We start from the raw sequence: 13,546 nt of genomic DNA, 5'->3' as shown, positions 1-13,546 counted from the left end.
AAAACCTGAGAGAAAAAAAAATTTGCTGTTGCTTTGAGTTGTACATCACTGCCCAGAACTTGAATTTGTCGTATTGGTTGACATACTCAGGGAGACACTATAATTGAGCACACTGGTAAAACCTCCTTGATACCCTAGTCCCAAATAGATTTTTCCCATTTTATTAGCATTTAAGATGGCCTTAAATGTAACAATATCATTGATAGAGTGAAACCTGAACAAATGCATTTATATTAGAGAAATTAAAATGTTACAGATAATTAAAGGGCATCTTATTTTATATAAATTTTAAAAAGAAATACATGAAAATCATAGCTATTTTAAAAGCCTTTTATGAGACCTTTTGGTATTAGGATAACTAGTAATTAGGAGAGGGCATAATACTTTAAAACAAAAAAGAATAGGACTTGGATGCAAAAGATAGATTTTCTAACAGTAGTTGCAAAATGCAGTTACTTTGAAACAATGACTTCCACTCATTATGCCTCAATATTCATACATCTAAAATCAGAATAATATCTAATTTACTGCTATTATTAGGGATATTATGATAATGTATGGCAAATATTTTTGTAAACTATAAATTGTGGATGTTTTGATTAACAGCTTTGTACTCTCAAGTAGTGTAAAAAAAGTCACTAAAGGCTAAATTTATTTTTACGGTAACAATTTCAAAATCTCAATGACTTAAAACAATAAACACTTAATTTTCAATCATATCCTTTGTAAGAGAGGTCTATTGATCATAGCCACACACAGTCCTAAGCTGATGGAACAATCACTTCTGTTTGCTGCACCAGAGAGAAATAGAGCTTCTTGCATTGTCAAATAACTGATCTAGACCAGAACTGACACATGTTCATTTTTGTGTAAGCATTTACTATCCAGCACTGGAAACCTAGTATCCACAAATGAACCAAGAAAATCAGACTTACCATGTGCTTAGAAGGAAAATAACTGTCAAAAGCAATATACATTATCATCCTATATAATAAAAGGCTAATATGCAAATAGACCAAATGGCAGAACAACCAAACAACCCATCACTATGATGTGCACTGACCACAAGGGGTCACGCGCGGAAAATGGATGGCATCAGCAGCAGGCGGCAGAGCATGGAACATGGTGGGCGTTGGCCGTGGTGGGATGATGGAGTAGGTGAGTGGGGGTGCCAGACAAAGGTGGGGTGCTGGTTGCTATCATTGGGGTGAGTCTCTGGTGGTTACTAAAAATTCTTTGCTTCCACACGCCACCCAGCTCTTGCACCATCAGTGGGTGTGAGCAGCAGCTGCCAGCCCCGATTGCCTCTCAAGGCTTCTCCACCTCCTCCTGCTCCTGAGGGGCAATTGGGGCAGCAGCTGCCACTTTCAGAGCAGCTGACAGAGCCCGCCCCGCTCGCAACCACTGCTGGTGCCAGCCCCAATCACTCCGTGCCATCAGCAGGTGCAAGTGGGGCTGGCACCATCAGCACATGGGAGCAGTGGCAGCAGGAGCAGGGCTGCCAGCAGATAGGGGACTGGGGGCCGTGGTGGGAGGGACTGGGCAGGGGCTCAGAGAATGGGCCGAGACCCACCCCTGTGCCCACCACAGCCTTGTGACCCACAGTTCCTTTCAAGGTGCATGAATTCGTGCACTGGGCCCAGTGGAATATAAATCTTGGAAGCTGGAGTAAAATAAACAGTACAAATCTATTTCACATCTATGAGATTAAAAAAAAAAAGTCTGACAATTCTTAACATTAGCAAAGATGCAGAGCAAAGATGTTCTTACATATTGGTGGTGGAGTATAAACTATTGCATGCCATTTTGAGAAAAAAAATGTGGGAAAAAACAAGAAAGTAAAAGATGTGTAAGCTCGCCAAAACCGGTTTGGCTCAGTGGATGGAGCGTCGGCCTGCGGACTGGGCGGTCCCAGGTTCGATTCCGGTCAAGGGCATGTACCTGGGTTGCGGGCACATCCCTGGAGGGGGTTTTGCAGGAGGCAGCTGATCGATGTCTCTCTCATCGATGTTTCTAACTCTCTATCCCTCTCCCTTCCTCTCTGTAAAAAATCAATAAAATATATTAAAAAAAAAGATGTGTAAGCTCTAAATCCTAATTATTCCACTAATTCAATGTCAAACCCAGAAGAAGAAGAAGAAGAAGAAGAAGAAGAAGAAGAAGAAGAAGAAGAAGAAGAAGAAAGAATAAATGTTTACAAACTATTTATATACCCATACATACTATATATATAAATATATATATATATATATATATATATATATATAATAAGTAAACTAGAAGTATATGTAACCACTTGAATAAATCTCCCCCAAAATATGGATTTTTAAAAAGGAAATAACAGAATGATATGCATAGTAAGGTATAGCATACGTAACTTAAAAAGGCAAAACAATTATTGAGCATTTATGACAGAAAAACATCTCATGCATATTATATATTTATCATTTCATTTAATATTTATAGTTACATTCTTTATACACTTATATATTAGTAGTATTGATATATATGTAAATCATTACTTTATATTTATTCTATAGTTATATTATTAAATCCATATTTGAATATATGCAGTTATTATTTAGTTTTTATTGTTTAGATGTCTTTTTATAAAAATACATAGGAAATGGTAAATAATTATGATCACTGTAAAAATGCAATTGAGAAACATCTGTTTTAAACTAGTTGGCAGTCTGAATAGATATAAAAAGTAAAAATAAGACATCTATAATTCAAACTCCTATTTTTTCCTGGAGTTGAATTGTTTATTTTAAGAAAGTAGAGAACTATTTTATATAATGAGAAATATTAATCAGACCTCCTCAGCCTGCCCTCTCCAAAATCACAATAATGTGAATTAGAGAAAAATTCTTAGTTTCTTATGCATTTCTAGGGAAAAAAAAAATCAGCTATGTTTTTTAAGACACCATCAAAGCTTATCTTAAAATTCCCTGCTCAACCTTGAGCCAGTATTATGTTGACTCTATTGGTTCCTGAAAGTGGATTATTAAATATACAGGAATTTTGTAAGGCATTGAATTTTTTGTTCTCAATCCTCATCTGAGGACATTATTTTTTCATCTCTCTCTCTCCCTTTTTTTTTCTCATTGATTTTAGAGAGAAAGGAAGGGAGAAAGAGAGAGAACCATTAATGGTTGCCTCGCATACTGTCCCAGACCAGAGACTAAACACACAACCTAGGTATTTGCTCTGACTAGAATCAAGCCCTTAAACCTTTTGGTGTACCGGACAACTCTCCAACCAACTAAGCCACTGGCTAGGGCTTGTAAGGCATTTTTAAAGAATGTAGCTTTATTCAGTTATGGCAGGGTGTGCATACCATAGAAACACTATAAATCGGGGTTTTTAATTTTAAAAAATATTTATATTAATTATCATTTAATAGAGGCAGTTTAGTTTAGTTGTTCAGATACTAGTTATAACATCTGCAAAATTCCTTGCATAGTCGTTTAATTCCATTTATGTAAATGGATTTCTTTCCAAATTCAAGAATACTTCCTTTGTCTATTGGAAGTCACTCCAAATAATCTTAATGAATAAAATTAAAGTTAAAAAAAAGAGATAGAGGAAGATATAAACAAGGAAGGAAATACCTTGTTCATGGATTGGTAGAATTAATATCATCAAAATCTATTAATTCAATGCAATCCCTACTAAAATACCAATAGCATATTTCACAGATCTAGAACACATACTCCAAAAATGTATATGGAACCAAAAAATACCCCAAATAGCTGCAGCAGTCTTGAGAAAGAAGAACAAAGTTGGAGGAATCACCATACCAGATATCAAGTTATACTATAAAGCCACTATACTCAAAACAGCCTGGTACTGGTACAAGAACAGGCATAAAGATCAATGGAACAGAACAGGGACCCCAGAAATCTACCCAAACCACTATGATCAATTAATATTTGACAAAGGAGGCAAGAGCATACAATGGAGTAAAGGCAGTCTCTTCAATAAATGATGTTGGGAAAACTGGACAGGTAGGTACATGCAAAAATATGAAACTAGACCACCAACTTACACCATATAGAAGAATAAGCTCAAAATGGATAAAACACCTAAATGTAAGTCATGAAACAAAACCTTAGAAGAAAATATAGTCAGCAAAATCTCAGACATCTCTCATAGCAATATGTTTAGAGATACATCTCCTAGGACAATGGAAACTAAGGAGAAAATAAACAAATGGGACTACATAAAAATAAAAAGCTTCTGCACAGCAAAAGAAACCATCATCAAAGTGAAAAGAGAGCCCACTGCATGGGAGAACATATTTGTCAATGATACACCCAATAAGGGGTTAATTTCCCCCTAGATAAAATATATAAAGAACTCATACAACTTAACAAAAAGAAGACAAACAATCCAACTTAAAAATGAGCAAAGGACCTTCGCCAAAATGTCCATACAGAAAGCTAAGAGACATATGAAAAATGCTCAAAGTCACTAATCATTCAAGATATACAAATTAAAATAACAATGAGTTATCACCTCACAGCTGTCAGAATGGCTACCATCAACAAATCAACAAATGACAAGTGTTGGCAAGGGAAACCTAGTACACTGATGGTGGGAATGCAATCTGGTGCAGCCACTGTGGAAAATTAAAAATGGAACTGCCATTTGACCCAGTGATCCCACTTCTAGGAATTTATCCTAAGCAACCTGATAAACCAATCAGAAAGAATATACCCACTCCTATGTTCATGGCAGCACAATTTACAATAGCTAAGATTTGCAAACAACCCAAGGGACCATCAACAAATGAGTGGATAAATAAGCTGTGTAGTTTTATACAATGGAATAGTATGCAGCTGTTACAAATAAGGAACTCATAGCCTTCCCAACAGCATGGATGGACCTGGAAAGTATTATGCTAATCGAAATAAGCCAATCAGAGAAAGATAAGTATCACATGATCTCATTCACATGTGAATCTAATTAATAAAATAAACTGATGAACAAAATAGATCCAGAGACATAGAATCATGAAACTGACTGACAAATTTCAAAGGAAAGGTGGATATGGGGAGGTAGGGGAGAGGGATTAACTAGGGAAATTATATGCATATAAGCATAGCCCATGTACATGGACAATAGTGTGTCAAAAGCTTGGGAGGTGTGGGTGTGGGGAAGAGGAGGTCAATGGAGAAAAAAGATAATAAAGTGGACATCTGTAATACTTTCAACAATAAATATAAATTTTAAAAATAAAATAAATAAAAATGAAAACAAATTAAAAATAAAGTTAAGAACTTGCAGAATCTAAATTTATTATATGCTAATAATTCTGTAATTACCTCTACATTATATAATATACATGGGATTAAATATAATGTACTTCAATTAAAAATTTTTATCATATGCCTGATCTCTTTGTGTTCTAAATTTTACTTTTTACATGTGTGTAGGTTTGAATATTTTATATATGGACACATTTTACAAACTTATGTTCAAAGACATGATTCCAATGATTGTGAATCAGTTAAGGTCAGACATTTTGAGGCAATACATGAATCTACTGGTGTATTCATAAAGAAAAAAAAAATCTGAGTACAAGTTGAATGTATGATGAATGGTTTCAATAATATTCTAGGCAAATGAACTCTGAAAATGTAGATAATGATGAACTGATGAAAAATAAGCAGGCAGGACAAAATTAAAATGAATGCCATTTAAATTATTGAAAATAGGGAATTTATGAAAAGTACTAGAGGCCCAGTGCATGAAATTCACGCATGGGAGGGGGGGTGTCCCTCATCCCAGCCTGCACCCTCTCCAATTTTGAACCCCATTTAGACTGGCGGTCGGACATCCCTCTCACAATCCAGGACTGCTGGCTCCCAACTGCTCGCCTGCCTCTGCCTGATTGCCCCTAACCGCTTCTACCTGAGAGCATGATCACCCCCTAACCACACCCCTGCCAGCCTGATCGATGACTAACTGCTCCCCAGCCAGCCCGATTGCCCCTAACTGCCCTCCGCTGCTGGCCTGGTCACCCCTAATTGCCCTCCCCTGCAGGCCTGGTCACCCCTAACTGCCCTCTCCTGCTGGCCTGGTCCCCCCCAACTGCCCTCCCCTGCAGGCCTAGTCCCCCTCCCCCAACTTCCCTCCCCTGCTGACCTTGTTTCCCCCAACTTCCCTCCTCTGCTGGCCCAGTCACCCCTAACAGCCCTCCCTGATGGCCTGATTGCCCACAACTGCCCTCCCCTGCAGTCCTGGGTCCACCCAACTGTCTTCCCCTGCAGGCCTCATCCCCCCACAACTACCCTCCCCTGCAGGCCTGGTCTCCCCCAACTGCCCTCTCTGCTGGCCTGGTCACCCACAACTGCCCTCCCCTACAGGCCTGGTCCCCACTAACTGTCCTCCCCTACAAGTCTGGTCTCCCCCAACTGTCCTCCACTGCAGGCTTGGTCCCCCCCACAACAATCCTCCACTGCAGGCCTCACCCCCCCAACTTCCCTCCCTGCAGGCCTGGTCCCCCCCAACTTCCCTCCCCTGCTGGCAGTTGTGGGCGATCAGCCAAGCAGGGAGGGCAGTTAGGGGTGACCAGGCCAGCAGGGGAGGGCAGTTAGGGGTGACCAGGCCAGCAGGGGAAGGCAATTAGGGGGGGGACCAGGCCTGCAGTGGAGGACAGTTGGGCAGGACCCAAGCCTGCAGGGGAGGGCAGTTGGGGGGGACCAGGCCTGCAGGGGAGGGCAGTTGTGGGCAATCAGTCCAGGAGAGAGGGCAGTTAGGGGTGACTGGGCCAGCGGAGGAGGGCAGTTGGAGGAGACCAGGCCAGCAGGGGAGGGCAGTTGGGGACGACCAGGTCTGCAGGGGAGGGCAGTTAGGGGCAACCAGAGTGGCAGAGGAGGGCAGTTAGGGGGACCGGGCTGGCAGGGGAGGGCAGTTAGGGGCAATTGGGCCGGCCAGGGAGCAGTTAGGCGTCAATCAGGCTGGCAGGGGAGTGGTTAGGGGGTGATCAGGCTGGCAGGCAGAAGTGGTTAGGGGCAATCAGGCAGAGGCAGGTGAGCGGTTGGGAATCAGCAGTCCTGGATTGTGAGAGAGATGTCCGACTGCCCATTTAGGCCCGATCCGGGATCGTGCCTAAATGGGCAGTCGGACATCTCTCAAGAGGTCCCAGATTGGAGAGTGTGCAAGCTGGGCTGAGGGACACTCCGCCCCTCTAGTATTTCTATAAGAATGTTGTACTTAGAATTATTTCAGCTAAGGCTAGCTACCCTACTTTATCGAGTATTCATTTGATGACTTCTAAACCAAATTAAAATCCTAAGACTATCATTGTCTAATTTTATTTTTTAATATTAATTAGTATTGTTCCAAAACTTCTGGTAAACTTTTCAGTATCTCTTGGTTAGGACTTGTATTTTATATTCTCCACAAATATGTAAATGTGAATGTGGTAATTTGATAAAAAAAACTTCTAAATTAGACTAGATGACAGCCAAGTTTCAAATCATGTTTTCCTGCTTTCATAACTTAAATGAGAGAGGGTCAAGAATGAGAATTTAAATCTGCTAGAGGAAGATGAAAACCTGTTTAAGTCACATTTTGATTTTCAATTTGCATGCTACAATCATCTAAAGTGATTTGCTTATCACTTTAATATGAGTTCACATTCAAGTGGATGGCTTATTTTTTAGTCATTACCCTCCTTATCTTATCAGGCATTACTGATAAAGGATATCCATTCTCTGCTTCATGTAGTTTTCATCCATTCTCCATCCTTATACTTAAGTGGGACTCCAAATTATTATTTAAAAATCCTTTTTTAACAAGAGCTTTAACCTTGTGTCAGTTCTCATTTCTTGCAATATTTAACCATATGCAACATTCCATCATTTTTCAAATATTACACTTTTGTGATTTCTATGGTTATTTTCTTTTTTTTTCCCAAATTGCTCCTCTTTCTCTCTTTCCTTACTTTTTTACTCAATTGTCTTGTCACAACTACTAGTATTTCTCTCCAGAATCTTTCTCTATAAAATAAAGCTTTTCTTATGGATTTCTTAAGATTTCTTTTCTGATTTTCAAATATATACCTCAGCATATAATACTTTAAAATACAATCTGTAATTGCTTAAAGAATATCTCTACAGAAAAGCCACTCCAATTTAACAACACACGTGTTAGGAAGGCTTTATAAGTACTAAATTATATAATCCTAATAAAAATTACATCAAGGGGCAATATTATTCTCATTTTGGAATTTAAGAAGTAGAAGCTTAGAATGACTAAGCAACTTGCTCAAAGTCACAAACCTAGTGTAATTGAGAGGGTTAACTTGAAACGCAGGCAGACAGGGCAGGGTCCAGTGGAAACAAAGGCGGGTAGAACGTAGGCAGGGGCAGACCCGGCAGTTTGAGCAGCCTAACCACAGGAACAACCAGGCAGAAATACTCAAATGTTTCTGGACTCAAAGGAGAAGGCATGGGAAACAGGGAGGGCCTGCAGTCACAAGGTGTAGGAACACATAGAAACAGAGAAAGTTCAGCACAGGGACAGAGAAAGAACACAGAAACAGGGAACGTTCGGGTCTGTTGCTGGGCAAGAACAATGAGGGAACCAATCAGGGGAGGACACAGGTAGAGATAGAGCAGGCTTGTGGCAAATACATACCCCTGGACTAGAAGGCCTCAACGGGCAGGCCATTATCCAACTCACCTCCCCTTGTGGGGAGTCTGAATCTGCTTGTAATAAATTTTCCCCACTTTTGCTTAAGTCTTCTGGTCCCCATAGCTCATTCTTCAGTGTCACGAGACATGACCCCGGGGGAAAAAAACCTCGGCTCACCAGTCCAGTTATCAATGCGAAGATTGTATCTCCAGAATCTATGATCTTTTTTTTTTTAAAAAAACAGTGAAGATGTTTATTCATTTAGCAATCATTTCTTAATCACCCTAGTTTGAGACACTGTGATAGGAAGGCCGTACAATGGTGACTAAAACAAGAGTCTCTGCTTGGGGCAGGTGCTTGTGTACACACACACCTGGCTCTGTGCCCTGGAAAACCCCTCTTCTTCTTCCCCAGCTCCACCATTCTAAAAGCATGTCTTCTTTGAAGCCCTCTCCTGCTTCCCTCTACAGTTGGGAGTTTTTTCATAGCACTTTGTTTGTGTATCTCTTTTCGCACTTACCATGTATTGTTATAATTACTTCTTCTTTATTTGTTTATATTTATACATTTTATTAGTTTTCCCCTTCCCCTCTGAAAAAGCTTTTGACTTGTTGACTTGTGCTATTTTTTGTTTCCTATTTCATTAGTTTTTGCTTTTATCTTTATTATTTCTTTTCTTACACTTTCTTTAGGTTTACTCTGTTGTCCTTTTTCTGTGGCATGATCTTACTTATTGCTGTATGAAAGCCGTATTCTGAACACATTTAAGCAAAGGAGATGCTCCACCCATTTGTTTTATCCATTAAGATAACAAGGTATTCATCCCTCAGGGTTGAAACTGTACAATTATCTGGTAATGAATGCACTGTGAACAATTATTAACCATATGCTCTTCATTTTGCCTATAAGATGGTTTTCACATCTTCCATGTTATCTTCACCGCCACCATCAATATAGTTCTAAGCCTTCATAATTCAATAACAGATTCTTAATTAGTCCTTCCTCCAATGACCATCAGTTCCCTTCCTCCTTCCCTTCCTCCTTTCCTTTCTTCCTCTATTTCCGTTTTGCTTCATGTTGCCTAGGAGATTCATTCCAACTTCCTCCCTATGACATGCAACATGAAAACTCAGCTTCAGCCTTCAGATGCCTATGAGGATCTTCAGTATTCATATTTCCTACTAAGTCTTTACTCTCTTTTTAATATATTTTTATTAAATTTATTGGGATTGCACTGGTTGATTAAATAGGTTTCAAGTGTACAATTCTATAATACATCATTTGTATCTTGTATTGTGTGTTCACCAGCCATAGACTAGTCTCCTTCTGTCACCATCTATACCCTCTTTTACCTGTTATCATCATACAGATGTCTATGTCTATAAATTGCTGTTTTTTTGTTTAATCCCTTCACCTATTTCACTTGGCCCCCCAACTACCCCACCCAGATCCCCACAGTTGTCATTCTGTTCTCTGTGCCTATGATTAAGTCTTTACTCTTATCTCCTGTGGGCCTCTTTGCCCTCACAATTCCTTGCTAGCTGGGCTTTATTGCTGAGCCTGCCTCCTATAGTCTCTGTTTCCCAGGCTCCTCTGTCAAGTTACTCAAGCTGCATTCAGCCAATGGGAGACACAAACAAAACAAACAAACAAACAAAAAAAAGTGAAGGCATGCACTTTTCTCTCCTTTCTCTGCCTTAGGCAAATGCTGTTGTGTTTCCTCTGTGTATCTGGCACCCTCCAATACAAAAAATTCACAAAATAACTGCAGTCCCTGGACTCCAAGAAAACCTCTGACTCCATTTACTACAGTTTTTGAATGATGAGCAGTTCATGCTGTTGGTAATCTCTGGGTTGTCCAACAGTCCCTTCTGTGGTTTCTCATACAGGCATAGCTTGAAGATAATGCAGGTTCAGTTCTAGACCACCACAATAAAGCAAGTGTTGCAATAAAATGAATTGGGATTTTTTTTTTTCTGGTGGAGGGTCTTGCTGTCACTTTGTAAAAAAATGCAGTATCCATGAAGTGTAATAAATCGAATACAACAAAACAAGCTTGTCTTTATTCTGTTGGCATCAATGCCTTATGCTAAATTTTCTTTATTTAAATACTTAGTTTTTGTTTGTCATCCTTAAAAAGAGAAGAAAACAAACAAAAATCCTTCAAATCTTACTTTTTCAACATAGGTTTCCTAGTCTTTATTTTTCTGAAATTTCTATGGAATTAATTGTCAAAATGATTGACTTCAGCACTTTATGTGATTGAGCTTAGTTTGCCTGCCATAACATGCCTGGATGCTTCACTGACACAACTAGATTTTCAAATCCTGAGAAACGGCATCATATGTCTTCTACAGTCATCATAATGCTGTATGCATGCAGTAAAGTTCAGTGAACAGACTTCCATAAAGAAACTAAAAAATTTAGAAACTTTATGACGTCTATTTTTTATCATCTAAATTTGGATGTTTTTTCAACTTTTCTAAGCCTAGGTTCCTTGGTTTCTAACGCATCAATGGTAGTATTAATACCCCCTAGAACATTTAAGTAGAACAAAATGGTATATGAATGACATTGCTGAGGATGAAGTATTTCCAGGACTAAGCTTGATGACTACTGTATGCATATTCTGTACTGTTGCATACTTCCACAACATGTCTGACAATGCTTCTACGGTAGCATTTCGTGCTGCTGATTAAGTGCTTAAAAACCTGCTTATATTAAAGAGAAAAACATGGATTAACATTTTGAAAACACTTATAGAGAACATACATAAATATAAAACCTCAGATTAACAATATTAGCTGGTTGTCATTCTTTTCTGTTCTGTTGTCATGTGAAAGTGTAATAAACCTAAGGGAGTGTAGTCCTTACAATAAAAACAACTAAGGTAAGTTTGCAAGCAAGAATGGGGGGGGGGGATATGAGAAATAATCAGTAAACATTGAATTCTACTAAAAGATGGTCCTGTTCTTCCGCCTGTTCATTGCTCCTTTTAATTTAGTGTTGACCTCATGTGGCTTATATTCCAGTTGCATAAGTCGAATAAAAAAAGTATATTTTTATAAAATAAAGTGATGATCAATACAAAGGAAAAGAAGACCAGGAAGGGGGAAGAGTGCTGTGAGATGCAGGTACAGTGATGTAGTGAGGACTGAGGAATTAGGACCTCCATGCATAAATGTATGAGGCTGAACTCAGACACAGTGAGAGAAAGGGAAGGGATCACTATATAATCACGGCTATTAAGGGAAAGAACCTCCAAAATCAGGTTGAATGTTCTCATAGTTATAAAGAAAAAGAAAATGTGCAGTAAAGGCATACAGTCTGAGATGAGACCTGGGCCAGTTTCTAAAAAGAATCTACAAAGACTGAAAAATACTTGCTTTAAAGATAAGATATCAGGATGACACTTCAGCCTAGAGTATAAACTACAAATAGCCTTTGTGCATTGAGTGATTACCAGCTTCCAGGCAGTGTTTTAACTGTATTGACTTCATAAATTAAATGCATAGTGCAATTCTATGAGGTCTCAGGTTAGCACTTCTATTGTTCCAGAAAACGGGTCTCAGAGAGATTCAGCAACTTGATCACAGTGAGATAAATAGGAAATAAAAGACTCTGAGATTCAAACTGAGGTAGTTTTGTTCTACAGCTTGCACTTTACTGCCAGGTCCAGCATGGCTGATGTCACATAGGTCAAGTAACTACAAAGCCCCATTTATTAACCTGGCCCCCTTTTTCAGCTAAAGGTCCCCTCAGAAGTCAGATAGTGCATCCACTAACAGAGACTACAGAACGCTGTGACTCACAGAACGCTGCATAGCTCAATGTGATACTTTACCTTTTAGGGTGGCATTAGAATAGTATTTTCAAATATGTGTTCTGGTGCAAGCTGTCTGAGTTTTTAAATCACTGATTTGCCTCTTATAAACTATATCATGTTGGGCAAGTTCCCTTATGTTCTCTATGTCACTAGCAATTAATCTCTAAATGGCAACAATAGTACCTGGTAATTAAATAAGATAATATCTGTTATTCAATAACTGTCCTTAGCTTTTATTAATAGAAATCCAAGATTTATCCAACCCTGAAAATAAAACAAGGAAAGGAAACTAGTCATTATAAACTACCTTCAGAAAGCCATTAGAATGATTGATATAGGTTTCATTAAAATGTCCCGAAACCTTTCTTCTGTACTGAGATATAATTGACAAATAAAAATTATAAATGTTTATGGAGCACAACATGATGTTTTGATAAATGTATACTAGTACACTGCGAAATGGCCACCACAATCAAGCTAACCAAACACTCATCACTTCAATTGTTACCATTTGAGTGTATCTGTGGTGAGAACACTTAAAATGTATTACTCTTAACAAATTTCCAAAATACAAAACAGTATTGTTCCTTTTCCTCCCCATTCAGCCATTCTATATCTCAAGTGGGAAATTTAGTCCACTTATATTTACAGTAATTATTGATAGGTAAGGACTTACTGCTGCAACTTAATTAATTACTTTTCTTCTGTTTTGTAGTTCTTTTCTCTCTTCTGTTGTTTTTTCTTTATGGATTAACGATTTTTTTCATAATGATGTGCGTTGACTCTTTTCTCCTTACGTTTGGTATGTCTACTGTATTTGTTTTTGTATGTGTGATTAATATGGGGTTCACATTGAATGCTTTAAAGCTATAGAAGTATTTTTAAAACTGATAATTTCAATTGCATACAGAAATTGACACTTCATTTTGCCCCTCCATGCATACACTTTATGTAATTGCTGTCAGATTTAACATCTTTCCATCAACAAATTTCTGTAGTTACAATTATTCCTACTGCTTTCCTCTTTTGTGTGCTACCATTCCAGGTGTTACAACATTCTACATTTGTCTT

This window comes from Cnephaeus nilssonii (assembly GCF_951640355.1).
Source record: "Cnephaeus nilssonii genome assembly, chromosome: 8".
NCBI classification, from domain to species: Eukaryota; Metazoa; Chordata; class Mammalia; order Chiroptera; family Vespertilionidae; genus Cnephaeus; species Cnephaeus nilssonii.
This window is presented reverse-complemented; position numbering follows the sequence as displayed.